This window comes from Hyperolius riggenbachi, chromosome 4 (genome assembly GCF_040937935.1).
Source record: "Hyperolius riggenbachi isolate aHypRig1 chromosome 4, aHypRig1.pri, whole genome shotgun sequence".
Classification (NCBI taxonomy): domain Eukaryota; kingdom Metazoa; phylum Chordata; class Amphibia; order Anura; family Hyperoliidae; genus Hyperolius; species Hyperolius riggenbachi.
Window position 1 is genome coordinate 24895859 of NC_090649.1, and position 24451 is coordinate 24920309.

The window sequence follows — 24451 nt, forward strand, 5'->3', positions numbered from 1 at the left end:
CTACTTTGTTTGAAGACAAAGTGCTTTGTATTTGACTTAATACCTCTAGCGACCCGTTTTGTCTGCTTCCACTTTTGGGAGTCTGATTACTTTTTACCGGTTGTATCACACCTTTCTAAAATTCCTACTTTTTGTTGACCCCTTGCTCAACACTCTGTGAAGACAAAAGAAATGTTGTAAAATACACAGTCCTCCATTCCAATGAAACTGTGTGGCGTTCCATCGTTAACTCTGACATCGCAGTTCCGCTCATCCGCCCGCGTCTCTTGCGCAGTTGTGTATAGATGGGGGATTAGCTCAAATGGTAGAGCGCTCGCTTAGCATGCGAGAGTTAGCGGGATCGATGCCCGCATCCTCCACAAACATGCTTTTCCATCTTGAACCCCAGAGACAAACACTCATTTTCTGCACCTTCCGCTCGCTAGGAATGAGGATCAAAGGCTGGCAAAACCTTAGCTGGGGTATCCTTCGATAGCTCAGCTGGTAGAGCGGAGGACTGTAGATTGACAAAATGTTGAGAAAACTGTAATCCTTAGGTCGCTGGTTCGATTCCGGCTCGAAGGAACTTTTACGTCACGTTGATAACACACCGTCTTTCTTGTTGACCCTTTCCCGTTTGCATCCCATGATACAACAGCGTCTTCCTTACTCCACCGCTTTAGTGGAAAACGGCCCACATCTCTGGCAAACCATTTTTGGGCTTCTACCTGCCAGGGTAATTACCTATTACTGTTACCCTGACTCAATTAAAAAAGGGGAGTCGGGCAGCTTGCTAGAAAGAGTTACAGAGTTCAGCTGGGTAGGGTTGAGGATCAAAGGCCAAAAAAGACTCTTGTGGGGTATCCTTTCATAGCTCAGTGGCCATCAAGTTCCCCCTTTTTAGCCTCACTGCACCTCAGTCCAGAGCACAAAAAAAAAGCAACAAGGGCAAGAGTGCTTTCTCCCACTTTCCATTCCATCTACTAGGTCATTGGAGAAGAACTAAAGTCAGTAGCGACCCTTATTGGCAGCAGCCCACTACTTTGTTTGAAGACAAAGTGCTTTGTATTTGACTTAATACCTCTAGCGACCCGTTTTGTCTGCTTCCACTTTTGGGAGTCTGATTACTTTTTACCGGTTGTATCACACCTTTCTAAAATTCCTACTTTTTGTTGACCCCTTGCTCAACACTCTGTGAAGACAAAAGAAATGTTGTAAAATACACAGTCCTCCATTCCAATGAAACTGTGTGGCGTTCCATCGTTAACTCTGACATCGCAGTTCCGCTCATCCGCCCGCGTCTCTTGCGCAGATGTGTATAGATGGGGGATTAGCTCAAATGGTGGAGCGCTCGCTTAGCATGCGAGAGTTAGCGGGATCGATGCCCGCATCCTCCACACACATGCTTTTCCATCTTGAACCCCAGAGACAAACACTCATTTTCTGCACCTTCCGCTCGCTAGGAATGAGGATCAAAGGCTGGCAAAACCTTAGCTGGGGTATCCTTCGATAGCTCAGCTGGTAGAGCGTGAGACTGTAGATTGACAAAATGTTGAGAAAACTGTAATCCTTAGGTCGCTGGTTCGATTCCGGCTCGAAGGAACTTTTACGTCACGTTGATAACACACCGTCTTTCTTGTTGACCCTTTCCCGTTTGCATCCCATGATACAACAGCGTCTTCCTTACTCCACCGCTTTAGTGGAAAACGGCCCACATCTCTGGCAAACCATTTTTGGGCTTCTACCTGCCAGGGTAATTACCTATTACTGTTACCCTGACTCAATTAAAAAAGGGGAGTCGGGCAGCTTGCTAGAAAGAGTTACAGAGTTCAGCTGGGTAGGGTTGAGGATCAAAGGCCAAAAAAGACTCTTGTGGGGTATCCTTTCATAGCTCAGTGGCCATCAAGTTCCCCCTTTTTAGCCTCACTGCACCTCAGTCCAGAGCACAAAAAAAAGCAACAAGGGCAAGAGTGCTTTCTCCCACTTTCCATTCCATCTACTAGGTCATTGGAGAAGAACTAAAGTCAGTAGCGACCCTTATTGGCAGCAGCCCACTACTTTGTTTGAAGACAAAGTGCTTTGTATTTGACTTAATACCTCTAGCGACCCGTTTTGTCTGCTTCCACTTTTGGGAGTCTGATTACTTTTTACCGGTTGTATCACACCTTTCTAAAATTCCTACTTTTTGTTGACCCCTTGCTCAACACTCTGTGAAGACAAAAGAAATGTTGTAAAATACACAGTCCTCCATTCCAATGAAACTGTGTGGCGTTCCATCGTTAACTCTGACATCGCAGTTCCGCTCATCCGCCCGCGTCTCTTGCGCAGATGTGTATAGATGGGGGATTAGCTCAAATGGTAGAGCGCTCGCTTAGCATGCGAGAGGTAGCGGGATTGATGCCCGCATCCTCCACACACATGCTTTTCCATCTTGAACCCCAGAGACAAACACTCATTTTCTTCACCTTCCGCTCGCTAGGAATGAGGATCAAAGGCTGGCAAAACCTTAGCTGGGGTATCCTTCGATAGCTCAGCTGGTAGAGCGGAGGACTGTAGATTGACAAAATGTTGAGAAAACTGTAATCCTTAGGTCGCTGGTTCGATTCCGGCTCGAAGGAACTTTTACGTCACGTTGATAACACACCGTCTTTCTTGTTGACCCTTTCCCGTTTGCATCCCATGATACAACAGCGTCTTCCTTACTCCACCGCTTTAGTGGAAAACGGCCCACATCTCTGGCAAACCATTTTTGGGCTTCTACCTGCCAGGGTAATTACCTATTACTGTTACCCTGACTCAATTAAAAAAGGGGAGTCGGGCAGCTTGCTAGAAAGAGTTACAGAGTTCAGCTGGGTAGGGTTGAGGATCAAAGGCCAAAAAAGACTCTTGTGGGGTATCCTTTCATAGCTCAGTGGCCATCAAGTTCCCCCTTTTTAGCCTCACTGCACCTCAGTCCAGAGCACAAAAAAAAAAGCAACAAGGGCAAGAGTGCTATCTCCCACTTTCCATTCCATCTACTAGGTCATTGGAGAAGAACTAAAGTCAGTAGCGACCCTTATTGGCAGCAGCCCACTACTTTGTTTGAAGACAAAGTGCTTTGTATTTGACTTAATACCTCTAGCGACCCGTTTTGTCTGCTTCCACTTTTGGGAGTCTGATTACTTTTTACCGGTTGTATCACACCTTTCTAAAATTCCTACTTTTTGTTGACCCCTTGCTCAACACTCTGTGAAGACAAAAGAAATGTTGTAAAATACACAGTCCTCCATTCCAATGAAACTGTGTGGCGTTCCATCGTTAACTCTGACATCGCAGTTCCGCTCATCCGCCCGCGTCTCTTGCGCAGATGTGTATAGATGGGGGATTAGCTCAAATGGTAGAGCGCTCGCTTAGCATGCGAGAGGTAGCGGGATTGATGCCCGCATCCTCCACACACATGCTTTTCCATCTTGAACCCCAGAGACAAACACTCATTTTCTGCACCTTCCGCTCGCTAGGAATGAGGATCAAAGGCTGGCAAAACCTTAGCTGGGGTATCCTTCGATAGCTCAGCTGGTAGAGCGGAGGACTGTAGATTGACAAAATGTTGAGAAAACTGTAATCCTTAGGTCGCTGGTTCGATTCCGGCTCGAAGGAACTTTTACGTCACGTTGATAACACACCGTCTTTCTTGTTGACCCTTTCCCGTTTGCATCCCATGATACAACAGCGTCTTCCTTACTCCACCGCTTTAGTGGAAAACGGCCCACATCTCTGGCAAACCATTTTTGGGCTTCTACCTGCCAGGGTAATTACCTATTACTGTTACCCTGACTCAATTAAAAAAGGGGAGTCGGGCAGCTTGCTAGAAAGAGTTACAGAGTTCAGCTGGGTAGGGTTGAGGATCAAAGGCCAAAAAAGACTCTTGTGGGGTATCCTTTCATAGCTCAGTGGCCATCAAGTTCCCCCTTTTTAGCCTCACTGCACCTCAGTCCAGAGCACAAAAAAAAAGCAACAAGGGCAAGAGTGCTATCTCCCACTTTCCATTCCATCTACTAGGTCATTGGAGAAGAACTAAAGTCAGTAGCGACCCTTATTGGCAGCAGCCCACTACTTTGTTTGAAGACAAAGTGCTTTGTATTTGACTTAATACCTCTAGCGACCCGTTTTGTCTGCTTCCACTTTTGGGAGTCTGATTACTTTTTACCGGTTGTATCACACCTTTCTAAAATTCCTACTTTTTGTTGACCCCTTGCTCAACACTCTGTGAAGACAAAAGAAATGTTGTAAAATACACAGTCCTCCATTCCAATGAAACTGTGTGGCGTTCCATCGTTAACTCTGACATCGCAGTTCCGCTCATCCGCCCGCGTCTCTTGCGCAGATGTGTATAGATGGGGGATTAGCTCAAATGGTAGAGCGCTCGCTTAGCATGCGAGAGGTAGCGGGATTGATGCCCGCATCCTCCACACACATGCTTTTCCATCTTGAACCCCAGAGACAAACACTCATTTTCTGCACCTTCCGCTCGCTAGGAATGAGGATCAAAGGCTGGCAAAACCTTAGCTGGGGTATCCTTCGATAGCTCAGCTGGTAGAGCGGAGGACTGTAGATTGACAAAATGTTGAGAAAACTGTAATTCTTAGGTCGCTGGTTCGATTCCGGCTCGAAGGAACTTTTACGTCACATTGATAACACACCGTCTTTCTTGTTGACCCTTTCCCGTTTGCATCCCATGATACAACAGCGTCTTCCTTACTCCACCGCTTTAGTGGAAAACGGCCCACATCTCTGGCAAACCATTTTTGGGCTTCTACCTGCCAGGGTAATTACCTATTACTGTTACCCTGACTCAATTAAAAAAGGGGAGTCGGGCAGCTTGCTAGAAAGAGTTACAGAGTTCAGCTGGGTAGGGTTGAGGATCAAAGGCCAAAAAAGACTCTTGTGGGGTATCCTTTCATAGCTCAGTGGCCATCAAGTTCCCCATTTTTAGCCTCACTGCACCTCAGTCCAGAGCACAAAAAAAAGCAACAAGGGCAAGAGTGCTTTCTCCCACTTTCCATTCCATCTACTAGGTCATTGGAGAAGAACTAAAGTCAGTAGCGACCCTTATTGGCAGCAGCCCACTACTTTGTTTGAAGACAAAGTGCTTTGTATTTGACTTAATACCTCTAGCGACCCGTTTTGTCTGCTTCCACTTTTGGGAGTCTGATTACTTTTTACCGGTTGTATCACACCTTTCTAAAATTCCTACTTTTTGTTGACCCCTTGCTCAACACTCTGTGAAGACAAAAGAAATGTTGTAAAATACACAGTCCTCCATTCCAATGAAACTGTGTGGCGTTCCATCGTTAACTCTGACATCGCAGTTCCGCTCATCCGCCCGCGTCTCTTGCGCAGATGTGTATAGATGGGGGATTAGCTCAAATGGTAGAGCGCTCGCTTAGCATGCGAGAGGTAGCGGGATCGATGCCCGCATCCTCCACACACATGCTTTTCCACCTTGAACCCCAGAGACAAATACTCATTTTCTGCACCTTCCGCTCGCTAGGAATGAGGATCAAAGGCTGGCAAAACCTTAGCTGGGGTATCCTTCGATAGCTCAGCTGGTAGAGCGGAGGACTGTAGATTGACAAAATGTTGAGAAAACTGTAATCCTTAGGTCGCTGGTTCGATTCCGGCTCAAAGGAACTTTTACGTCACGTTGATAACACACCGTCTTTCTTGTTGACCCTTTCCCGTTTGCATCCCATGATACAACAGCGTCTTCCTTACTCCACCGCTTTAGTGGAAAACGGCCCACATCTCTGGCAAACCATTTTTGGGCTTCTACCAGCCAGGGTAATTACCTATTACTGTTACCCTGACTCAATTAAAAAAGGGGAGTCGGGCAGCTTGCTAGAAAGAGTTACAGAGTTCAGCTGGGTAGGGTTGAGGATCAAAGGCTAAAAAAGACTCTTGTGGGGTATCCTTTCATAGCTCAGTGGCCATCAAGTTCCCCCTTTTTAGCCTCACTGCACCTCAGTCCAGAGCACAAAAAAAGCAACAAGGGCAAGAGTGCTTTCTCCCACTTTCCATTCCATCTACTAGGTCATTGGAGAAGAACTAAAGTCAGTAGCGACCCTTATTGGCAGCAGCCCACTACTTTGTTTGAAGACAAAGTGCTTTGTATTTGACTTAATACCTCTAGCGACCCGTTTTGTCTGCTTCCACTTTTGGGAGTCTGATTACTTTTTACCGGTTGTATCACACCTTTCTAAAATTCCTACTTTTTGTTGACCCCTTGCTCAACACTCTGTGAAGACAAAAGAAATGTTGTAAAATACACAGTCCTCCATTCCAATGAAACTGTGTGGCGTTCCATCGTTAACTCTGACATCGCAGTTCCGCTCATCCGCCCGCGTCTCTTGCACAGATGTGTATAGATGGGGGATTAGCTCAAATGGTAGAGCGCTCGCTTAGCATGCGAGAGGTAGCGGGATCGATGCCCGCATCCTCCACACACATGCTTTTCCATCTTGAACCCCAGAGACAAACACTCATTTTCTGCACCTTCCGCTCGCTAGGAAAAAGGATCAAAGGCTGGCAAAACCTTAGCTGAGGTATCCTTCGATAGCTCAGCTGGTAGAGCGGAGGACTGTAGATTGACAAAATGTTGAGAAAACTGTAATCCTTAGGTCGCTGGTTCGATTCCGGCTCGAAGGAACTTTTACGTCACGTTGATAACACACCGTCTTTCTTGTTGACCCTTTCCCGTTTGCATCCCATGATACAACAGCGTCTTCCTTACTCCACCGCTTTAGTGGAAAACGGCCCACATCTCTGGCAAACCATTTTTGGGCTTCTACCTGCCAGGGTAATTACCTATTACTGTTACCCTGACTCAATTAAAAAAGGGGAGTCGGGCAGCTTGCTAGAAAGAGTTACAGAGTTCAGCTGGGTAGGGTTGAGGATCAAAGGCCAAAAAAGACTCTTGTGGGGTATCCTTTCATAGCTCAGTGGCCATCAAGTTCCCCCTTTTTAGCCTCACTGCACCTCAGTCCAGAGCACAAAAAAAAAGCAACAAGGGCAAGAGTGCTTTCTCCCACTTTCCATTCCATCTACTAGGTCATTGGAGAAGAACTAAAGTCAGTAGCGACCCTTATTGGCAGCAGCCCACTACTTTGTTTGAAGACAAAGTGCTTTGTATTTGACTTAATACCTCTAGCGACCCGTTTTGTCTGCTTCCACTTTTGGGAGTCTGATTACTTTTTACCGGTTGTATCACACCTTTCTAAAATTCCTACTTTTTGTTGACCCCTTGCTCAACACTCTGTGAAGACAAAAGAAATGTTGTAAAATACACAGTCCTCCATTCCAATGAAACTGTGTGGCGTTCCATCGTTAACTCTGACATCGCAGTTCCGCTCATCCGCCCGCGTCTTTTGCGCAGATGTGTATTGATGGGGGATTAGCTCAAATGGTAGAGCGCTCGCTTAGCATGCGAGAGGTAGCGGGATCGATGCCCGCATCCTCCACACACATGCTTTTCCATCTTGAACCCCAGAGACAAACACTCATTTTCTGCACCTTCCGCTCGCTAGGAATGAGGATCAAAGGCTGGCAAAACCTTAGCTGGGGTATCCTTCGATAGCTCAGCTGGTAGAGCGGAGGACTGTAGATTGACAAAATGTTGAGAAAACTGTAATCCTTAGGTCGCTGGTTCGATTCCGGCTCGAAGGATCTTTTACGTCACGTTGATAACACACCGTCTTACTTGTTGACCCTTTCCCGTTTGCATCCCATGATACAACAGCGTCTTCCTTACTCCACCGCTTTAGTGGAAAACGGCCCACATCTCTGGCAAACCATTTTTGGGCTTCTACCTGCCAGGGTAATTACCTATTACTGTTACCCTGACTCAATTAAAAAAGGGGAGTCAGGCAGCTTGCTAGAAAGAGTTACAGAGTTCAGCTGGGTAGGGTTGAGGATCAAAGGCCAAAAAAGACTCTTGTGGGGTATCCTTTCATAGCTCAGTGGCCATCAAGTTCCCCATTTTTAGCCTCACTGCACCTCAGTCCAGAGCACAAAAAAAAAGCAACAAGGGCAAGAGTGCTTTCTCCCACTTTCCATTCCATCTACTAGGTCATTGGAGAAGAACTAAAGTCAGTAGCGACCCTTATTGGCAGCAGCCCACTACTTTGTTTGAAGACAAAGTGCTTTGTATTTGACTTAATACCTCTAGCGACCCGTTTTGTCTGCTTCCACTTTTGGGAGTCTGATTACTTTTTACCGGTTGTATCACACCTTTCTAAAATTCCTACTTTTTGTTGACCCCTTGCTCAACACTCTGTGAAGACAAAAGAAATGTTGTAAAATACACAGTCCTCCATTCCAATGAAACTGTGTGGCGTTCCATCGTTAACTCTGACATCGCAGTTCCGCTCATCCGCCCGCGTCTCTTGCACACACGTGTATAGATGGGGGATTAGCTCAAATGGTAGAGCGCTCGCTTAGCATGCGAGAGGTAGCGGGATCGATGCCTGCATCCTCCACACACATGCTTTTCCATCTTGAACCCCAGAGACAAACACTCATTTTCTGCACCTTCCGCTCGCTAGGAATGAGGATCAAAGGCTGGCAAAACCTTAGCTGGGGTATCCTTCGATAGCTCAGCTGGTAGAGCGGAGGACTGTAGATTGACAAAATGTTGAGAAAACTGTAATCCTTAGGTCGCTGGTTCGATTCCGGCTCGAAGGAACTTTTACGTCACGTTGATAACACACCGTCTTTCTTGTTGACCCTTTCCCGTTTGCATCCCATGATACAACAGCGTCTTCCTTACTCCACCGCTTTAGTGGAAAACGGCCCACATCTCTGGCAAACCATTTTTGGGCTTCTACCTGCCAGGGTAATTACCTATTACTGTTACCCTGACTCAATTAAAAAAGGGGAGTCGGGCAGCTTGCTAGAAAGAGTTACAGAGTTCAGCTGGGTAGGGTTGAGGATCAAAGGCCAAAAAAGACTCTTGTGGGGTATCCTTTCATAGCTCAGTGGCCATCAAGTTCCCCCTTTTTAGCCTCACTGCACCTCAGTCCAGAGCACAAAAAAAAAGCAACAAGGGCAAGAGTGCTATCTCCCACTTTCCATTCCATCTACTAGGTCATTGGAGAAGAACTAAAGTCAGTAGCGACCCTTATTGGCAGCAGCCCACTACTTTGTTTGAAGACAAAGTGCTTTGTATTTGACTTAATACCTCTAGCGACCCGTTTTGTCTGCTTCCACTTTTGGGAGTCTGATTACTTTTTACCGGTTGTATCACACCTTTCTAAAATTCCTACTTTTTGTTGACCCCTTGCTCAACACTCTGTGAAGACAAAAGAAATGTTGTAAAATACACAGTCCTCCATTCCAATGAAACTGTGTGGCGTTCCATCGTTAACTCTGACATCGCAGTTCCGCTCATCCGCCCGCGTCTCTTGCGCAGATGTGTATAGATGGGGGATTAGCTCAAATGGTAGAGCGCTCGCTTAGCATGCGAGAGGTAGCGGGATCGATGCCCGCATCCTCCACACACATGCTTTTCCATCTTGAACCCCAGAGACAAACACTCATTTTCTGCACCTTCCGCTCGCTAGGAATGAGGATCAAAGGCTGGCAAAACCTTAGCTGGGGTATCCTTCGATAGCTCAGCTGGTAGAGCGGAGGACTGTAGATTGACAAAATGTTGAGAAAACTGTAATCCTTAGGTCGCTGGTTCGATTCCGGCTTGAAGGAACTTTTACGTCACGTTGATAACACACCGTCTTTCTTGTTGACCCTTTCCCGTTTGCATCCCATGATACAACAGCGTCTTCCTTACTCCACCGCTTTAGTGGAAAACGGCCCACATCTCTGGCAAACCATTTTTGGGCTTCTACCTGCCAGGGTAATTACCTATTACTGTTACCCTGACTCAATTAAAAAAGGGGAGTCGGGCAGCTTGCTAGAAAGAGTTACAGAGTTCACCTGGGTAGGGTTGAGGATCAAAGGCCAAAAAAGACTCTTGTGGGGTATCCTTTCATAGCTCAGTGGCCATCAAGTTCCCCCTTTTTAGCCTCACTGCACCTCAGTCCAGAGCACAAAAAAAAAGCAACAAGGGCAAGAGTGCTATCTCCCACTTTCCATTCCATCTACTAGGTCATTGGAGAAGAACTAAAGTCAGTAGCGACCCTTATTGGCAGCAGCCCACTACTTTGTTTGAAGACAAAGTGCTTTGTATTTGACTTAATACCTCTAGCGACCCGTTTTGTCTGCTTCCACTTTTGGGAGTCTGATTACTTTTTACCGGTTGTATCACACCTTTCTAAAATTCCTACTTTTTGTTGACCCCTTGCTCAACACTCTGTGAAGACAAAAGAAATGTTGTAAAATACACAGTCCTCCATTCCAATGAAACTGTGTGGCGTTCCATCGTTAACTCTGACATCGCAGTTCCGCTCATCCGCCCGCGTCTCTTGCGCAGATGTGTATTGATGGGGGATTAGCTCAAATGGTAGAGCGCTCGCTTAGCATGCGAGAGGTAGCGGGATCGATGCCCGCATCCTCCACACACATGCTTTTCCATCTTGAACCCCAGAGACAAACACTCATTTTCTGCACCTTCCGCTCGCTAGGAATGAGGATCAAAGGCTGGCAAAACCTTAGCTGGTGTATCCTTCGATAGCTCAGCTGGTAGAGCGGAGGACTGTAGATTGACAAAATGTTGAGAAAACTGTAATCCTTAGGTCGCTGGTTCGATTCCGGCTCGAAGGAACTTTTACGTCACGTTGATAACACACCGTCTTACTTGTTGACCCTTTCCCGTTTGCATCCCATGATACAACAGCGTCTTCCTTACTCCACCGCTTTAGTGGAAAACGGCCCACATCTCTGGCAAACCATTTTTGGGCTTCTACCTGCCAGGGTAATTACCTATTACTGTTACCCTGACTCAATTAAAAAAGGGGAGTCGGGCAGCTTGCTAGAAAGAGTTACAGAGTTCAGCTGGGTAGGGTTGAGGATCAAAGGCCAAAAAAGACTCTTGTGGGGTATCCTTTCATAGCTCAGTGGCCATCAAGTTCCCCCTTTTTAGCCTCACTGCACCTCAGTCCAGAGCACAAAAAAAAAGCAACAAGGGCAAGAGTGCTTTCTCCCACTTTCCATTCCATCTACTAGGTCATTGGAGAAGAACTAAAGTCAGTAGCGACCCTTATTGGCAGCAGCCCACTACTTTGTTTGAAGACAAAGTGCTTTGTATTTGACTTAATACCTCTAGCGACCCGTTTTGTCTGCTTCCACTTTTGGGAGTCTGATTACTTTTTACCGGTTGTATCACACCTTTCTAAAATTCCTACTTTTTGTTGACCCCTTGCTCAACACTCTGTGAAGACAAAAGAAATGTTGTAAAATACACAGTCCTCCATTCCAATGAAACTGTGTGGCGTTCCATCGTTAACTCTGACATCGCAGTTCCGCTCATCCGCCCGCGTCTCTTGCACACACGTGTATAGATGGGGGATTAGCTCAAATGGTAGAGCGCTCGCTTAGCATGCGAGAGGTAGCGGGATCGATGCCTGCATCCTCCACACACATGCTTTTCCATCTTGAACCCCAGAGACAAACACTCATTTTCTGCACCTTCCGCTCGCTAGGAATGAGGATCAAAGGCTGGCAAAACCTTAGCTGGGGTATCCTTCGATAGCTCAGCTGGTAGAGCGGAGGACTGTAGATTGACAAAATGTTGAGAAAACTGTAATCCTTAGGTCGCTGGTTCGATTCCGGCTCGAAGGAACTTTTACGTCACGTTGATAACACACCGTCTTTCTTGTTGACCCTTTCCCGTTTGCATCCCATGATACAACAGCGTCTTCCTTACTCCACCGCTTTAGTGGAAAACGGCCCACATCTCTGGCAAACCATTTTTGGGCTTCTACCTGCCAGGGTAATTACCTATTACTGTTACCCTGACTCAATTAAAAAAGGGGAGTCGGGCAGCTTGCTAGAAAGAGTTACAGAGTTCAGCTGGGTAGGGTTGAGGATCAAAGGCCAAAAAAGACTCTTGTGGGGTATCCTTTCATAGCTCAGTGGCCATCAAGTTCCCCCTTTTTAGCCTCACTGCACCTCAGTCCAGAGCACAAAAAAAAAGCAACAAGGGCAAGAGTGCTATCTCCCACTTTCCATTCCATCTACTAGGTCATTGGAGAAGAACTAAAGTCAGTAGCGACCCTTATTGGCAGCAGCCCACTACTTTGTTTGAAGACAAAGTGCTTTGTATTTGACTTAATACCTCTAGCGACCCGTTTTGTCTGCTTCCACTTTTGGGAGTCTGATTACTTTTTACCGGTTGTATCACACCTTTCTAAAATTCCTACTTTTTGTTGACCCCTTGCTCAACACTCTGTGAAGACAAAAGAAATGTTGTAAAATACACAGTCCTCCATTCCAATGAAACTGTGTGGCGTTCCATCGTTAACTCTGACATCGCAGTTCCGCTCATCCGCCCGCGTCTCTTGCGCAGATGTGTATAGATGGGGGATTAGCTCAAATGGTAGAGCGCTCGCTTAGCATGCGAGAGGTAGCGGGATCGATGCCCGCATCCTCCACACACATGCTTTTCCATCTTGAACCCCAGAGACAAACACTCATTTTCTGCACCTTCCGCTCGCTAGGAATGAGGATCAAAGGCTGGCAAAACCTTAGCTGGGGTATCCTTCGATAGCTCAGCTGGTAGAGCGGAGGATTGTAGATTGACAAAATGTTGAGAAAACTGTAATCCTTAGGTCGCTGGTTCGATTCCGGCTTGAAGGAACTTTTACGTCACGTTGATAACACACCGTCTTTCTTGTTGACCCTTTCCCGTTTGCATCCCATGATACAACAGCGTCTTCCTTACTCCACCGCTTTAGTGGAAAACGGCCCACATCTCTGGCAAACCATTTTTGGGCTTCTACCTGCCAGGGTAATTACCTATTACTGTTACCCTGACTCAATTAAAAAAGGGGAGTCGGGCAGCTTGCTAGAAAGAGTTACAGAGTTCACCTGGGTAGGGTTGAGGATCAAAGGCCAAAAAAGACTCTTGTGGGGTATCCTTTCATAGCTCAGTGGCCATCAAGTTCCCCCTTTTTAGCCTCACTGCACCTCAGTCCAGAGCACAAAAAAAAAGCAACAAGGGCAAGAGTGCTATCTCCCACTTTCCATTCCATCTACTAGGTCATTGGAGAAGAACTAAAGTCAGTAGCGACCCTTATTGGCAGCAGCCCACTACTTTGTTTGAAGACAAAGTGCTTTGTATTTGACTTAATACCTCTAGCGACCCGTTTTGTCTGCTTCCACTTTTGGGAGTCTGATTACTTTTTACCGGTTGTATCACACCTTTCTAAAATTCCTACTTTTTGTTGACCCCTTGCTCAACACTCTGTGAAGACAAAAGAAATGTTGTAAAATACACAGTCCTCCATTCCAATGAAACTGTGTGGCGTTCCATCGTTAACTCTGACATCGCAGTTCCGCTCATCCGCCCGCGTCTCTTGCGCAGATGTGTATAGATGGGGGATTAGCTCAAACGGTAGAGCGCTCGCTTAGCATGCGAGAGGTAGCGGGATCGATGCCCGCATCCTCCACACACATGCTTTTCCATCTTGAACCCCAGAGACAAACACTCATTTTCTGCACCTTCCGCTCGCTAGGAATGAGGATCAAAGGCTGGCAAAACCTTAGCTGGGGTATCCTTCGATAGCTCAGCTGGTAGAGCGGAGGACTGTAGATTGACAAAATGTTGAGAAAACTGTAATCCTTAGGTCGCTGGTTCGATTCCGGCTCGAAGGAACTTTTACGTCACGTTGATAACACACCGTCTTTCTTGTTGACCCTTTCCCGTTTGCATCCCATGATACAACAGCGTCTTCCTTACTCCACCGCTTTAGTGGAAAACGGCCCACATCTCTGGCAAACCATTTTTGGGCTTCTACCTGCCAGGGTAATTACCTATTACTGTTACCCTGACTCAATTAAAAAAGGGGAGTCGGGCGGCTTGCTAGAAAGAGTTACAGAGTTCAGCTGGGTAGGGTTGAGGATCAAAGGCCAAAAAAGACTCTTGTGGGGTATCCTTTCATAGCTCAGTGGCCATCAAGTTCCCCCTTTTTAGCCTCACTGCACCTCAGTCCAGAGCACAAAAAAAAAGCAACAAGGGCAAGAGTGCTTTCTCCCACTTTCCATTCCATCTACTAGGTCATTGGAGAAGAACTAAAGTCAGTTGCGACCCTTATTGGCAGCAGCCCACTACTTTGTTTGAAGACAAAGTGCTTTGTATTTGACTTAATACCTCTAGCGACCCGTTTTGTCTGCTTCCACTTTTGGGAGTCTGATTACTTTTTACCGGTTGTATCACACCTTTCTAAAATTCCTACTTTTTGTTGACCCCTTGCTCAACACTCTGTGAAGACAAAAGAAATGTTGTAAAATACACAGTCCTCCATTCCAATGAAACTGTGTGGCGTTCCATCGTTAACTCTGACATCGCAGTTCCGCTCATCCGCCCGCGTCTCTTGCGCAGATGTGTATAGATGGGGGATTAGCTCAAATGGTAGAGCGCTCGCTTAGCATGCGAGAGGTAGCGGGATCGATGCCCGCATCCTCCACACACATGCTTTTCCATCTAGAACCCCAGAGACAAACACTCATTTTCTGCACCTTCCGCTCGCTAGGAATGAGGATCAAAGGCTGGCAAAACCTTAGCTGGGGTATCTTTCGATAGCTCAGCTGGTAGAGCGGAGGACTGTAGATTGACAAAATGTTGAGAAAACTGTAATCCTTAGGTCGCTGGTTCGATTCTGGCTCGAAGGAGCTTTTACGTCACGTTGATAACACACCGTCTTTCTTGTTGACCCTTTCCCGTTTGCATCCCATGATACAACAGCGTCTTCCTTACTCCACCGCTTTAGTGGAAAACGGCCCACATCTCTGGCAAACCATTTTTGGGCTTCTACCTGCCAGGGTAATTACCTATTACTGTTACCCTGACTCAATTAAAAAAGGGGAGTCGGGCAGCTTGCTAGAAAGAGTTACAGAGTTCAGCTGGGTAGGGTTGAGGATCAAAGGCCAAAAAAGACTCTTGTGGGGTATCCTTTGATAGCTCAGTGGTCATCAAGTTCCCCCTTTTTAGCCTCACTGCACCTCAGTCCAGAGCACAAAAAAAAAGCAACAAGGGCAAGAGTGCTATCTCCCACTTTCCATTTCATCTACCAGGGCATTGGAGAAGAACTAAAGTCAGTAGCGACCCTTATTGGCAGCAGCCCACTACTTTGTTTGAAGACAAAGTGCTTTGTATTTGACTTAATACCTCTAGCGACCCGTTTTGTCTGCTTCCACTTTTGGGAGTCTGATTACTTTTTACCGGTTGTATCACACCTTTCTAAAATTCCTACTTTTTGTTGACCCCTTGCTCAACACTCTGTGAAGACAAAAGAAATGTTGTAAAATACACAGTCCTCCATTCCAATGAAACTGTGTGGCGTTCCATCGTTAACTCTGACATCGCAGTTCCGCTCATCCGCCCGCGTCTCTTGCGCAGATGTGTATAGATGGGGGATTAGCTCAAATGGTAGAGCGCTCGCTTAGCATGCGAGAGGTAGCGGGATCGATGCCCGCATCCTCCACACACATGCTTTTCCATCTTGAACCCCAGAGACAAACACTCATTTTCTGCACCTTCCGCTCGCTAGGAATGAGGATCAAAGGCTGGCAAAACCTTAGCTGGTGTATCCTTCGATAGCTCAGCTGGTAGAGCGGAGGACTGTAGATTGACAAAATGTTGAGAAAACTGTAATCCTTAGGTCACTGGTTCGATTCCGGCTCGAAGGAACTTTTACGTCACGTTGATAACACACCGTCTTTCTTGTTGACCCTTTCCCGTTTGCATCCCATGATACAACAGCGTCTTCCTTACTCCACCGCTTTAGTGGAAAACGGCCCACATCTCTGGCAAACCATTTTTGGGCTTCTACCTGCCAGGGTAATTACCTATTACTGTTACCCTGACTCAATTAAAAAAGGGGAGTCGGGCAGCTTGCTAGACAGAGTTACAGAGTTCAGCTGGGTAGGGTTGAGGATCAAAGGCCAAAAAAGACTCTTGTGGGGTATCCTTTCATAGCTCAGTGGCCATCAAGTTCCCCCTTTTTAGCCTCACTGCACCTCAGTCCAGAGCACAAAAAAAAAGCAACAAGGGCAAGAGTGCTTTCTCCCACTTTCCATTCCATCTACTAGGTCATTGGAGAAGAACTAAAGTCAGTAGCGACCCTTATTGGCAGCAGCCCACTACTTTGTTTGAAGACAAAGTGCTTTGTATTTGACTTAATACCTCTAGCGACCCGTTTTGTCTGCTTCCACTTTTGGGAGTCTGATTACTTTTTACCGGTTGTATCACACCTTTCTAAAATTCCTACTTTTTGTTGACCCCTTGCTCAACACTCTGTGAAGACAAAAGAAATGTTGTAAAATACACAGTCCTCCATTCCAATGAAACTGTGTGGCGTTCCATCGTTAACTCTGACATCGCAGTTCCGCTCATCCGCCCGCGTCTCTTGCGCAGATGTGTATAGATGGGGGATTAGCTCAAATGGTAGAGCGCTCGCTTAGCATGCGAGAGGTAGCGGGATCGATGCCCGCATCCTCCACACACATGCTTTTCCATCTAGAACCCCAGAGACAAACACTCATTTTCTGCACCTTCCGCTCGCTAGGAATGAGGATCAAAGGCTGGCAAAACCTTAGCTGGGGTATCTTTCGATAGCTCAGCTGGTAGAGCGGAGGATTGTAGATTGACAAAATGTTGAGAAAACTGTAATCCTTAGGTCGCTGGTTCGATTCTGGCTCGAAGGAGCTTTTACGTCACGTTGATAACACACCGTCTTTCTTGTTGACCCTTTCCCGTTTGCATCCCATGATACAACAGCGTCTTCCTTACTCCACCGCTTTAGTGGAAAACGGCCCACATCTCTGGCAAACCATTTTTGGGCTTCTACCTGCCAGGGTAATTACCTATTACTGTTACCCTGACTCAATTAAAAAAGGGGAGTCGGGCAGCTTGCTAGAAAGAGTTACAGAGTTCAGCTGGGTAGGGTTGAGGATCAAAGGCCAAAAAAGACTCTTGTGGGGTATCCTTTCATAGCTCAGTGGCCATCAAGTTCCCCCTTTTTAGCCTCACTGCACCTCAGTCCAGAGCACAAAAAAAAAGCAACAAGGGCAAGAGTGCTATCTCCCACTTTCCATTTCATCTACCAGGGCATTGGAGAAGAACTAAAGTCAGTAGCGACCCTTATTGGCAGCAGCCCACTATTTTGTTTGAAGACAAAGTGCTTTGTATTTGACTTAATACCTCTAGCGACCCGTTTTGTCTGCTTCCACTTTTGGGAGTCTGATTACTTTTTACCGGTTGTATCACACCTTTCTAAAATTCCTACTTTTTGTTGACCCCTTGCTCAACACTCTGTGAAGACAAAAGAAATGTTGTAAAATACACAGTCCTCCATTCCAATGAAACTGTGTGGCGTTCCATCGTTAACTCTGACATCGCAGTTCCGCTCATCTGCCCGCGTCTCTTGCGCAGATGTGTATAGATGGGGGATTAGCTCAAATGGTAGAGCGCTCGCTTAGCATGCGAGAGGTAGCGGGATCGATGCCCGCATCCTCCACACACATGCTTTTCCATCTTGAACCCCAGAGACAAACACTCATTTTCTGCACCTTCCGCTCGCTAGGAATGAGGATCAAAGGCTGGCAAAACCTTAGCTGGGGTATCCTTCGATAGCTCAGCTGGTAGAGCGGAGGACTGTAGATTGACAAAATGTTGAGAAAACTGTAATCCTTAGGTCGCTGGTTCGATTCCGGCTCGAAGGAACTTTTACGTCACGTTGATAACACACCGTCTTTCTTGTTGACCCTTTCCCGTTTGCATCCCATGATACAACAGCGTCTTCCTTACTCCACCGCTTTAGTGGAAAACGGCCCACATCTCTGGCAAACCATTTTTGGGCTTCTACCTGCCAGGGTAATTACCTATTACTGTTACCCTGACTCAATTAAAAAAGGGGAGTCGGGCAGCTTGCTAGAAAGAGTTACAGAGTTCAGCTGGGTAGGGTTGAGGATCAAAGGCCAAAAAAGACTCTTGTGGGGTATCCTTTCATAGCTCAGTGGCCATCAAGTTCCCCCTTTTTAGCCTCACTGCACCTCAGTCCAGAGCACAAAAAAAAAGCAACAAGGGCAAGAGTGCTATCTCCCACTTTCCATTCCATCTACTAGGTCATTGGAGAAGAACTAAAGTCAGTAGCGACCCTTATTGGCAGCAGCCCACTACTTTGTTTGAAGACAAAGTGCTTTGTATTTGACTTAATACCTCTAGCGACCCGTTTTGTCTGCTTCCACTTTTGGGAGTCTGATTACTTTTTACCGGTTGTATCACACCTTTCTAAAATTCCTACTTTTTGTTGACCCCTTGCTCAACACTCTGTGAAGACAAAAGAAATGTTGTAAAATACACAGTCCTCCATTCCAATGAAACTGTGTGGCGTTCCATCGTTAACTCTGACATATCAGTTCCGCTCATCCGCCCGCGTCTCTTGCGCAGTTGTGTATAGATGGGGGATTAGCTCAAATGGTAGAGCGCTCGCTTAGCATGCGAGAGGTAGCGGGATCGATGCCCGCATCCTCCACACACATGCTTTTCCATCTTGAACCCCAGAGACAAACACTCATTTTCTGCACCTTCCGCTCGCTAGGAATGAGGATCAAAGGCTGGCAAAACCTTAGCTGGGGTATCCTTCGATAGCTCAGCTGGTAGAGCGGAGGACTGTAGATTGACAAAATGTTGAGAAAACTGTAATCCTTAGGTCGCTGGTTCGATTCTGGCTCGAAGGAACTTTTACGTCACGTTGATAACACACCGTCTTTCTTGTTGACCCTTTCCCGTTTGCATCCCATGATACAACAGCGTCTTCCTTACTCCACCGCTTTAGTGGAAAACGGCCCACATCTCTGGCAAACCATTTTTGGGCTTCTACCTGCCAGGGTAATTACCTATTACTGTTACCCTGACTCAATTAAAAAAGGGGAGTCGGGCAGCTTGCTAGAAAGAGTTACAGAGTTCAGCTGGGTAGGGTTGAGGATCAAAGGCCAAAAAAGACTCTTGTGGGGTATCCTTTCATAGCTCAGTGGCCATCAAGTTCCCCCTTTTTAGCCTCACTGCACCTCAGTCCAGAGCACAAAAAAAAAGCAACAAGGGCAAGAGTGCTATCTCCCACTTTCCATTTCATCTACCAGGGCATTGGAGAAGAACTAAAGTCAGTAGCGACCCTTATTGGCAGCAGCCCACTACTTTGTTTGAAGACAAAGTGCTTTGTATTTGACTTAATACCTCTAGCGACCCGTTTTGTCTGCTTCCACTTTTGGGAGTCTGATTACTTTTTACCGGTTGTATCACACCTTTCTAAAATTCCTACTTTTTGTTGACCCCTTGCTCAACACTCTGTGAAGACAAAAGAAATGTTGTAAAATACACAGTCCTCCATTCCAATGAAACTGTGTGGCGTTCCATCGTTAACTCTGACATCGCAGTTCCGCTCATCCGCCCGCGTCTCTTGCGCAGATGTGTATAGATGGGGGATTAGCTCAAATGGTAGAGCGCTCGCTTAGCATGCGAGAGGTAGCGGGATCGATGCCCGCATCCTCCACACACATGCTTTTCCATCTTGAACCCCAGAGACAAACACTCATTTTCTGCACCTTCCGCTCGCTAGGAATGAGGATCAAAGGCTGGCAAAACCTTAGCTGGGGTATCCTTCGATAGCTTAGCTGGTAGAGCGGAGGACTGTAGATTGACAAAATGTTGAGAAAACTGTAATCCTTAGGTCGCTAGTTCGATTCTGGCTCGAAGGAACTTTTACGTCACGTTGATAACACACCGTCTTTCTTGTTGACCCTTTCCCGTTTGCATCCCATGATACAACAGCGTCTTCCTTACTCCACCGCTTTAGTGGAAAACAGCCCACATCTCTGGCAAACCATTTTTGGGCTTCTACCTGCCAGGGTAATTACCTATTACTGTTACCCTGACTCAATTAAAAAAGGGGAGTCGGGCAGCTTGCTAGAAAGAGTTACAGAGTTCAGCTGGGTAGGGTTGAGGATCAAAGGCCAAAAAAGACTCTTGTGGGGTATCCTTTCATAGCTCAGTGGCCATCAAGTTCCCCCTTTTTAGCCTCACTGCACCTCAGTCCAGAGCACAAAAAAAAAGCAACAAGGGCAAGAGTGCTTTCTCCCACTTTCCATTCCATCTACTAGGTCATTGGAGAAGAACTAAAGTCAGTAGCGACCCTTATTGGCAGCAGCCCACTACTTAGTTTGAAGACAAAGTGCTTTGTATTTGACTTAATACCTCTAGCGACCCGTTTTGTCTGCTTCCACTTTTGGGAGTCTGATTACTTTTTACCGGTTGTATCACACCTTTCTAAAATTCCTACTTTTTGTTGACCCCTTGCTCAACACTCTGTGAAGACAAAAGAAATGTTGTAAAATACACAGTCCTCCATTCCAATGAAACTGTGTGGCGTTCCATCGTTAACTCTGACATCGCAGTTCCGCTCATCCGCCCGCGTCTCTTGCGCAGATGTGTATAGATGGGGGATTAGCTCAAATGGTAGAGCGCTCGCTTAGCATGCGAGAGGTAGCGGGATCGATGCCCGCATCCTCCACACACATGCTTTTCCATCTAGAACCCCAGAGACAAACACTCATTTTCTGCACCTTCCGCTCGCTAGGAATGAGGATCAAAGGCTGGCAAAACCTTAGCTGGGGTATCTTTCGATAGCTCAGCTGGTAGAGCGGAGGACTGTAGATTGACAAAATGTTGAGAAAACTGTAATCCTTAGGTCGCTGGTTCGATTCTGGCTCGAAGGAGCTTTTACGTCACGTTGATAACACACCGTCTTTCTTGTTGACCCTTTCCCGTTTGCATCCCATGATACAACAGCGTCTTCCTTACTCCACCGCTTTAGTGGAAAACGGCCCACATCTCTGGCAAACCATTTTTGGGCTTCTACCTGCCAGGGTAATTACCTATTACTGTTACCCTGACTCAATTAAAAAAGGGGAGTCGGGCAGCTTGCTAGAAAGAGTTACAGAGTTCAGCTGGGTAGGGTTGAGGATCAAAGGCCAAAAAAGACTCTTGTGGGGTATCCTTTCATAGCTCAGTGGCCATCAAGTTCCCCCTTTTTAGCCTCACTGCACCTCAGTCCAGAGCACAAAAAAAAAGCAACAAGGGCAAGAGTGCTATCTCCCACTTTCCATTTCATCTACCAGGGCATTGGAGAAGAACTAAAGTCAGTAGCGACCCTTATTGGCAGCAGCCCACTACTTTGTTTGAAGACAAAGTGCTTTGTATTTGACTTAATACCTCTAGCGACCCGTTTTGTCTGCTTCCACTTTTGGGAGTCTGATTACTTTTTACCGGTGGTATCACACCTTTCTAAAATTCCTACTTTTTGTTGACCCCTTGCTCAACACTCTGTGAAGACAAAAGAAATGTTGTAAAATACACAGTCCTCCATTCCAATGAAACTGTGTGGCGTTCCATCGTTAACTCTGACATCGCAGTTCCGCTCATCCGCCCGCGTCTCTTGCGCAGATGTGTATAGATGGGGGATTAGCTCAAATGGTAGAGCGCTCGCTTAGCATGCGAGAGGTAGCGGGATCGATGCCCGCATCCTCCACACACATGCTTTTCCATCTTGAACCCCAGAGACAAACACTCATTTTCTGCACCTTCCGCTCGCTAGGAATTAGGTTCAAAGGCTGGCAAAACCTTAGCTGGGGTATCCTTCGATAGCTCAGCTGGTAGAGCGGAGGACTGTAGATTGACAAAATGTTGAGAAAACTGTAATCCTTAGGTCGCTGGTTCGATTCCGGCTCGAAGGAACTTTAACGTCACGTTGATAACACACCGTCTTTCTTGTTGACCCTTTCCCGTTTGCATCCCATGATACAACAGCGTCTTCCTTACTCCACCGCTTTAGTGGAAAACGGCCCACATCTCTGGCAAACCATTTTTGGGCTTCTACCTGCCAGGGTAATTACCTATTACTGTTACCCTGACTCAATTAAAAAAGGGGAGTCGGGCAGCTTGCTAGAAAGAGTTACAGAGTTCAGCTGGGTAGGGTTGAGGATCAAAGGCCAAAAAAGACTCTTGTGGGGTATCCTTTCATAGCTCAGTGGCCATCAAGTTCCCCCTTTTTAGCCTCACTGCACCTCAGTCCAGAGCACAAAAAAAAAGCAACAAGGGCAAGAGTGCTTTCTCCCACTTTCCATTCCATCTACTAGGTCATTGGAGAAGAACTAAAGTCAGTAGCGACCCTTATTGGCAGCAGCCCACTACTTTGTTTGAAGACAAAGTGCTTTGTATTTGACTTAATACCTCTAGCGACCCGTTTTGTCTGCTTCCACTTTTGGGAGTCTGATTACTTTTTACCGGTTGTATCACACCTTTCTAAAATTCCTACTTTTTGTTGACCCCTTGCTCAACACTCTGTGAAGACAAAAGAAATGTTGTAAAATACACAGTCCTCCATTCCAATGAAACTGTGTGGCGTTCCATCGTTAACTCTGACATCGCAGTTCCGCTCATCCGCCCGCGTCTCTTGCACAGATGTGTATAGATGGGGGATTAGCTCAAATGGTAGAGCGCTCGCTTAGCATGCGAGAGGTAGCGGGATCGATGCCCGCATCCTCCACACACATGCTTTTCCATCTTGAACCCCAGAGACACTCATTTTCTGCACCTTCCGCTCGCTAGGAATGAGGATCAAAGGCTGGCAAAACCTTAGCTGGGGTATCCTTCGATAGCTCAGCTGGTAGAGCGGAGGACTGTAGATTGACAAAATGTTGAGAAAACTGTAATCCTTAGGTCGCTGGTTCGATTCCGGCTCGAAGGAACTTTTACGTCACGTTGATAACACACCGTCTTTCTTGTTGACCCTTTCCCGTTTGCATCCCATGATACAACAGCGTCTTCCTTACTCCACCGCTTTAGTGGAAAACGGCCCACATCTCTGGCAAACCATTTTTGGGCTTCTACCTGCCAGGGTAATTACCTATTACTGTTACCCTGACTCAATTAAAAAAGGGGAGTCGGGCAGCTTGCTAGAAAGAGTTACAGAGTTCAGCTGGGTAGGGTTGAGGATCAAAGGCCAAAAAAGACTCTTGTGGGGTATCCTTTCATAGCTCAGTGGCCATCAAGTTCCCCCTTTTTAGCCTCACTGCACCTCAGTCCAGAGCACAAAAAAAAAGCAACAAGGGCAAGAGTGCTTTCTCCCACTTTCCATTCCATCTACTAGGTCATTGGAGAAGAACTAAAGTCAGTAGCGACCCTTATTGGCAGCAGCCCACTACTTTGTTTGAAGACAAAGTGCTTTGTATTTGACTTAATACCTCTAGCGACCCGTTTTGTCTGCTTCCACTTTTGGGAGTCTGATTACTTTTTACCGGTTGTATCACACCTTTCTAAAATTCCTACTTTTTGTTGACCCCTTGCTCAACACTCTGTGAAGACAAAAGAAATGTTGTAAAATACACAGTCCTCCATTCCAATGAAACTGTGTGGCGTTCCATCGTTAACTCTGACATCGCAGTTCCGCTCATCCGCCCGCGTCTCTTGCGCAGATGTGTATAGATGGGGGATTAGCTCAAATGGTAGAGCGCTCGCTTAGCATGCGAGAGGTAGCGGGATCGATGCCCGCATCCTCCACACACATGCTTTTCCATCTAGAACCCCAGAGACAAACACTCATTTTCTGCACCTTCCGCTCGCTAGGAATGAGGATCAAAGGCTGGCAAAACCTTAGCTGGGGTATCTTTCGATAGCTCAGCTGGTAGAGCGGAGGACTGTAGATTGACAAAATGTTGAGAAAACTGTAATCCTTAGGTCGCTGGTTCGATTCTGGCTCGAAGGAGCTTTTACGTCACGTTGATAACACACCGTCTTTCTTGTTGACCCTTTCCCGTTTGCATCCCATGATACAACAGCGTCTTCCTTACTCCACCGCTTTAGTGGAAAACGGCCCACATCTCTGGCAAACCATTTTTGGGCTTCTACCTGCCAGGGTAATTACCTATTACTGTTACCCTGACTCAATTAAAAAAGGGGAGTCGGGCAGCTTGCTAGAAAGAGTTACAGAGTTCAGCTGGGTAGGGTTGAGGATCAAAGGCCAAAAAAGACTCTTGTGGGGTATCCTTTCATAGCTCAGTGGCCATCAAGTTCCCCCTTTTTAGCCTCACTGCACCTCAGTCCAGAGCACAAAAAAAAAGCAACAAGGGCAAGAGTGCTATCTCCCACTTTCCATTTCATCTACCAGGGCATTGGAGAAGAACTAAAGTCAGTAGCGACCCTTATTGGCAGCAGCCCACTACTTTGTTTGAAGACAAAGTGCTTTGTATTTGACTTAATACCTCTAGC

The 24451-nt window shown here is 46.6% G+C and overlaps 34 non-coding genes across 34 annotated transcripts; all 34 read left to right on the forward strand.

Moving 5' to 3' along the window:
* Positions 1 to 465: 465 nt before the first annotated feature.
* Positions 466 to 564, forward strand: TRNAY-GUA (transfer RNA tyrosine (anticodon GUA)). The gene is made up of 2 exons: positions 466 to 502; positions 529 to 564. It is a non-coding gene; the product is annotated as a tRNA-Tyr (tRNA).
* A 1934-nt stretch (positions 565 to 2498) lies between these two features.
* Positions 2499 to 2597, forward strand: TRNAY-GUA (transfer RNA tyrosine (anticodon GUA)). Its single transcript has 2 exons — positions 2499 to 2535; positions 2562 to 2597. It is a non-coding gene; the product is annotated as a tRNA-Tyr (tRNA).
* A 919-nt stretch (positions 2598 to 3516) lies between these two features.
* On the forward strand, positions 3517 to 3615 carry TRNAY-GUA (transfer RNA tyrosine (anticodon GUA)). Its single transcript has 2 exons — positions 3517 to 3553; positions 3580 to 3615. It is a non-coding gene; the product is annotated as a tRNA-Tyr (tRNA).
* A 918-nt stretch (positions 3616 to 4533) lies between these two features.
* On the forward strand, positions 4534 to 4632 carry TRNAY-GUA (transfer RNA tyrosine (anticodon GUA)). The gene is made up of 2 exons: positions 4534 to 4570; positions 4597 to 4632. It is a non-coding gene; the product is annotated as a tRNA-Tyr (tRNA).
* A 738-nt stretch (positions 4633 to 5370) lies between these two features.
* On the forward strand, positions 5371 to 5443 carry TRNAA-AGC (transfer RNA alanine (anticodon AGC)). Its single transcript has one exon. It is a non-coding gene; the product is annotated as a tRNA-Ala (tRNA).
* Positions 5444 to 6385: 942 nt separating this feature from the next.
* Positions 6386 to 6458, forward strand: TRNAA-AGC (transfer RNA alanine (anticodon AGC)). The gene has a single exon. It is a non-coding gene; the product is annotated as a tRNA-Ala (tRNA).
* A 106-nt stretch (positions 6459 to 6564) lies between these two features.
* Positions 6565 to 6663, forward strand: TRNAY-GUA (transfer RNA tyrosine (anticodon GUA)). Its single transcript has 2 exons — positions 6565 to 6601; positions 6628 to 6663. It is a non-coding gene; the product is annotated as a tRNA-Tyr (tRNA).
* Positions 6664 to 7402: 739 nt separating this feature from the next.
* TRNAA-AGC (transfer RNA alanine (anticodon AGC)) lies at positions 7403 to 7475 on the forward strand. Its single transcript has one exon. It is a non-coding gene; the product is annotated as a tRNA-Ala (tRNA).
* Positions 7476 to 7581: 106 nt separating this feature from the next.
* On the forward strand, positions 7582 to 7680 carry TRNAY-GUA (transfer RNA tyrosine (anticodon GUA)). The gene is made up of 2 exons: positions 7582 to 7618; positions 7645 to 7680. It is a non-coding gene; the product is annotated as a tRNA-Tyr (tRNA).
* A 918-nt stretch (positions 7681 to 8598) lies between these two features.
* Positions 8599 to 8697, forward strand: TRNAY-GUA (transfer RNA tyrosine (anticodon GUA)). Its single transcript has 2 exons — positions 8599 to 8635; positions 8662 to 8697. It is a non-coding gene; the product is annotated as a tRNA-Tyr (tRNA).
* A 739-nt stretch (positions 8698 to 9436) lies between these two features.
* Positions 9437 to 9509, forward strand: TRNAA-AGC (transfer RNA alanine (anticodon AGC)). The gene has a single exon. It is a non-coding gene; the product is annotated as a tRNA-Ala (tRNA).
* Positions 9510 to 9615: 106 nt separating this feature from the next.
* TRNAY-GUA (transfer RNA tyrosine (anticodon GUA)) lies at positions 9616 to 9714 on the forward strand. Its single transcript has 2 exons — positions 9616 to 9652; positions 9679 to 9714. It is a non-coding gene; the product is annotated as a tRNA-Tyr (tRNA).
* Positions 9715 to 10453: 739 nt separating this feature from the next.
* TRNAA-AGC (transfer RNA alanine (anticodon AGC)) lies at positions 10454 to 10526 on the forward strand. The gene has a single exon. It is a non-coding gene; the product is annotated as a tRNA-Ala (tRNA).
* A 106-nt stretch (positions 10527 to 10632) lies between these two features.
* TRNAY-GUA (transfer RNA tyrosine (anticodon GUA)) lies at positions 10633 to 10731 on the forward strand. The gene is made up of 2 exons: positions 10633 to 10669; positions 10696 to 10731. It is a non-coding gene; the product is annotated as a tRNA-Tyr (tRNA).
* A 918-nt stretch (positions 10732 to 11649) lies between these two features.
* On the forward strand, positions 11650 to 11748 carry TRNAY-GUA (transfer RNA tyrosine (anticodon GUA)). Its single transcript has 2 exons — positions 11650 to 11686; positions 11713 to 11748. It is a non-coding gene; the product is annotated as a tRNA-Tyr (tRNA).
* A 739-nt stretch (positions 11749 to 12487) lies between these two features.
* On the forward strand, positions 12488 to 12560 carry TRNAA-AGC (transfer RNA alanine (anticodon AGC)). Its single transcript has one exon. It is a non-coding gene; the product is annotated as a tRNA-Ala (tRNA).
* A 106-nt stretch (positions 12561 to 12666) lies between these two features.
* TRNAY-GUA (transfer RNA tyrosine (anticodon GUA)) lies at positions 12667 to 12765 on the forward strand. Its single transcript has 2 exons — positions 12667 to 12703; positions 12730 to 12765. It is a non-coding gene; the product is annotated as a tRNA-Tyr (tRNA).
* A 739-nt stretch (positions 12766 to 13504) lies between these two features.
* On the forward strand, positions 13505 to 13577 carry TRNAA-AGC (transfer RNA alanine (anticodon AGC)). The gene has a single exon. It is a non-coding gene; the product is annotated as a tRNA-Ala (tRNA).
* A 106-nt stretch (positions 13578 to 13683) lies between these two features.
* TRNAY-GUA (transfer RNA tyrosine (anticodon GUA)) lies at positions 13684 to 13782 on the forward strand. The gene is made up of 2 exons: positions 13684 to 13720; positions 13747 to 13782. It is a non-coding gene; the product is annotated as a tRNA-Tyr (tRNA).
* Positions 13783 to 14521: 739 nt separating this feature from the next.
* Positions 14522 to 14594, forward strand: TRNAA-AGC (transfer RNA alanine (anticodon AGC)). The gene has a single exon. It is a non-coding gene; the product is annotated as a tRNA-Ala (tRNA).
* A 944-nt stretch (positions 14595 to 15538) lies between these two features.
* On the forward strand, positions 15539 to 15611 carry TRNAA-AGC (transfer RNA alanine (anticodon AGC)). The gene has a single exon. It is a non-coding gene; the product is annotated as a tRNA-Ala (tRNA).
* Positions 15612 to 15717: 106 nt separating this feature from the next.
* TRNAY-GUA (transfer RNA tyrosine (anticodon GUA)) lies at positions 15718 to 15816 on the forward strand. The gene is made up of 2 exons: positions 15718 to 15754; positions 15781 to 15816. It is a non-coding gene; the product is annotated as a tRNA-Tyr (tRNA).
* A 739-nt stretch (positions 15817 to 16555) lies between these two features.
* On the forward strand, positions 16556 to 16628 carry TRNAA-AGC (transfer RNA alanine (anticodon AGC)). Its single transcript has one exon. It is a non-coding gene; the product is annotated as a tRNA-Ala (tRNA).
* A 944-nt stretch (positions 16629 to 17572) lies between these two features.
* Positions 17573 to 17645, forward strand: TRNAA-AGC (transfer RNA alanine (anticodon AGC)). Its single transcript has one exon. It is a non-coding gene; the product is annotated as a tRNA-Ala (tRNA).
* Positions 17646 to 17751: 106 nt separating this feature from the next.
* TRNAY-GUA (transfer RNA tyrosine (anticodon GUA)) lies at positions 17752 to 17850 on the forward strand. Its single transcript has 2 exons — positions 17752 to 17788; positions 17815 to 17850. It is a non-coding gene; the product is annotated as a tRNA-Tyr (tRNA).
* A 739-nt stretch (positions 17851 to 18589) lies between these two features.
* Positions 18590 to 18662, forward strand: TRNAA-AGC (transfer RNA alanine (anticodon AGC)). The gene has a single exon. It is a non-coding gene; the product is annotated as a tRNA-Ala (tRNA).
* A 944-nt stretch (positions 18663 to 19606) lies between these two features.
* On the forward strand, positions 19607 to 19679 carry TRNAA-AGC (transfer RNA alanine (anticodon AGC)). Its single transcript has one exon. It is a non-coding gene; the product is annotated as a tRNA-Ala (tRNA).
* A 106-nt stretch (positions 19680 to 19785) lies between these two features.
* Positions 19786 to 19884, forward strand: TRNAY-GUA (transfer RNA tyrosine (anticodon GUA)). Its single transcript has 2 exons — positions 19786 to 19822; positions 19849 to 19884. It is a non-coding gene; the product is annotated as a tRNA-Tyr (tRNA).
* A 739-nt stretch (positions 19885 to 20623) lies between these two features.
* On the forward strand, positions 20624 to 20696 carry TRNAA-AGC (transfer RNA alanine (anticodon AGC)). Its single transcript has one exon. It is a non-coding gene; the product is annotated as a tRNA-Ala (tRNA).
* A 944-nt stretch (positions 20697 to 21640) lies between these two features.
* TRNAA-AGC (transfer RNA alanine (anticodon AGC)) lies at positions 21641 to 21713 on the forward strand. Its single transcript has one exon. It is a non-coding gene; the product is annotated as a tRNA-Ala (tRNA).
* Positions 21714 to 21819: 106 nt separating this feature from the next.
* Positions 21820 to 21918, forward strand: TRNAY-GUA (transfer RNA tyrosine (anticodon GUA)). Its single transcript has 2 exons — positions 21820 to 21856; positions 21883 to 21918. It is a non-coding gene; the product is annotated as a tRNA-Tyr (tRNA).
* A 739-nt stretch (positions 21919 to 22657) lies between these two features.
* On the forward strand, positions 22658 to 22730 carry TRNAA-AGC (transfer RNA alanine (anticodon AGC)). Its single transcript has one exon. It is a non-coding gene; the product is annotated as a tRNA-Ala (tRNA).
* A 102-nt stretch (positions 22731 to 22832) lies between these two features.
* Positions 22833 to 22931, forward strand: TRNAY-GUA (transfer RNA tyrosine (anticodon GUA)). Its single transcript has 2 exons — positions 22833 to 22869; positions 22896 to 22931. It is a non-coding gene; the product is annotated as a tRNA-Tyr (tRNA).
* A 739-nt stretch (positions 22932 to 23670) lies between these two features.
* Positions 23671 to 23743, forward strand: TRNAA-AGC (transfer RNA alanine (anticodon AGC)). The gene has a single exon. It is a non-coding gene; the product is annotated as a tRNA-Ala (tRNA).
* The last annotated feature ends 708 nt before the right edge of the window (positions 23744 to 24451 follow it).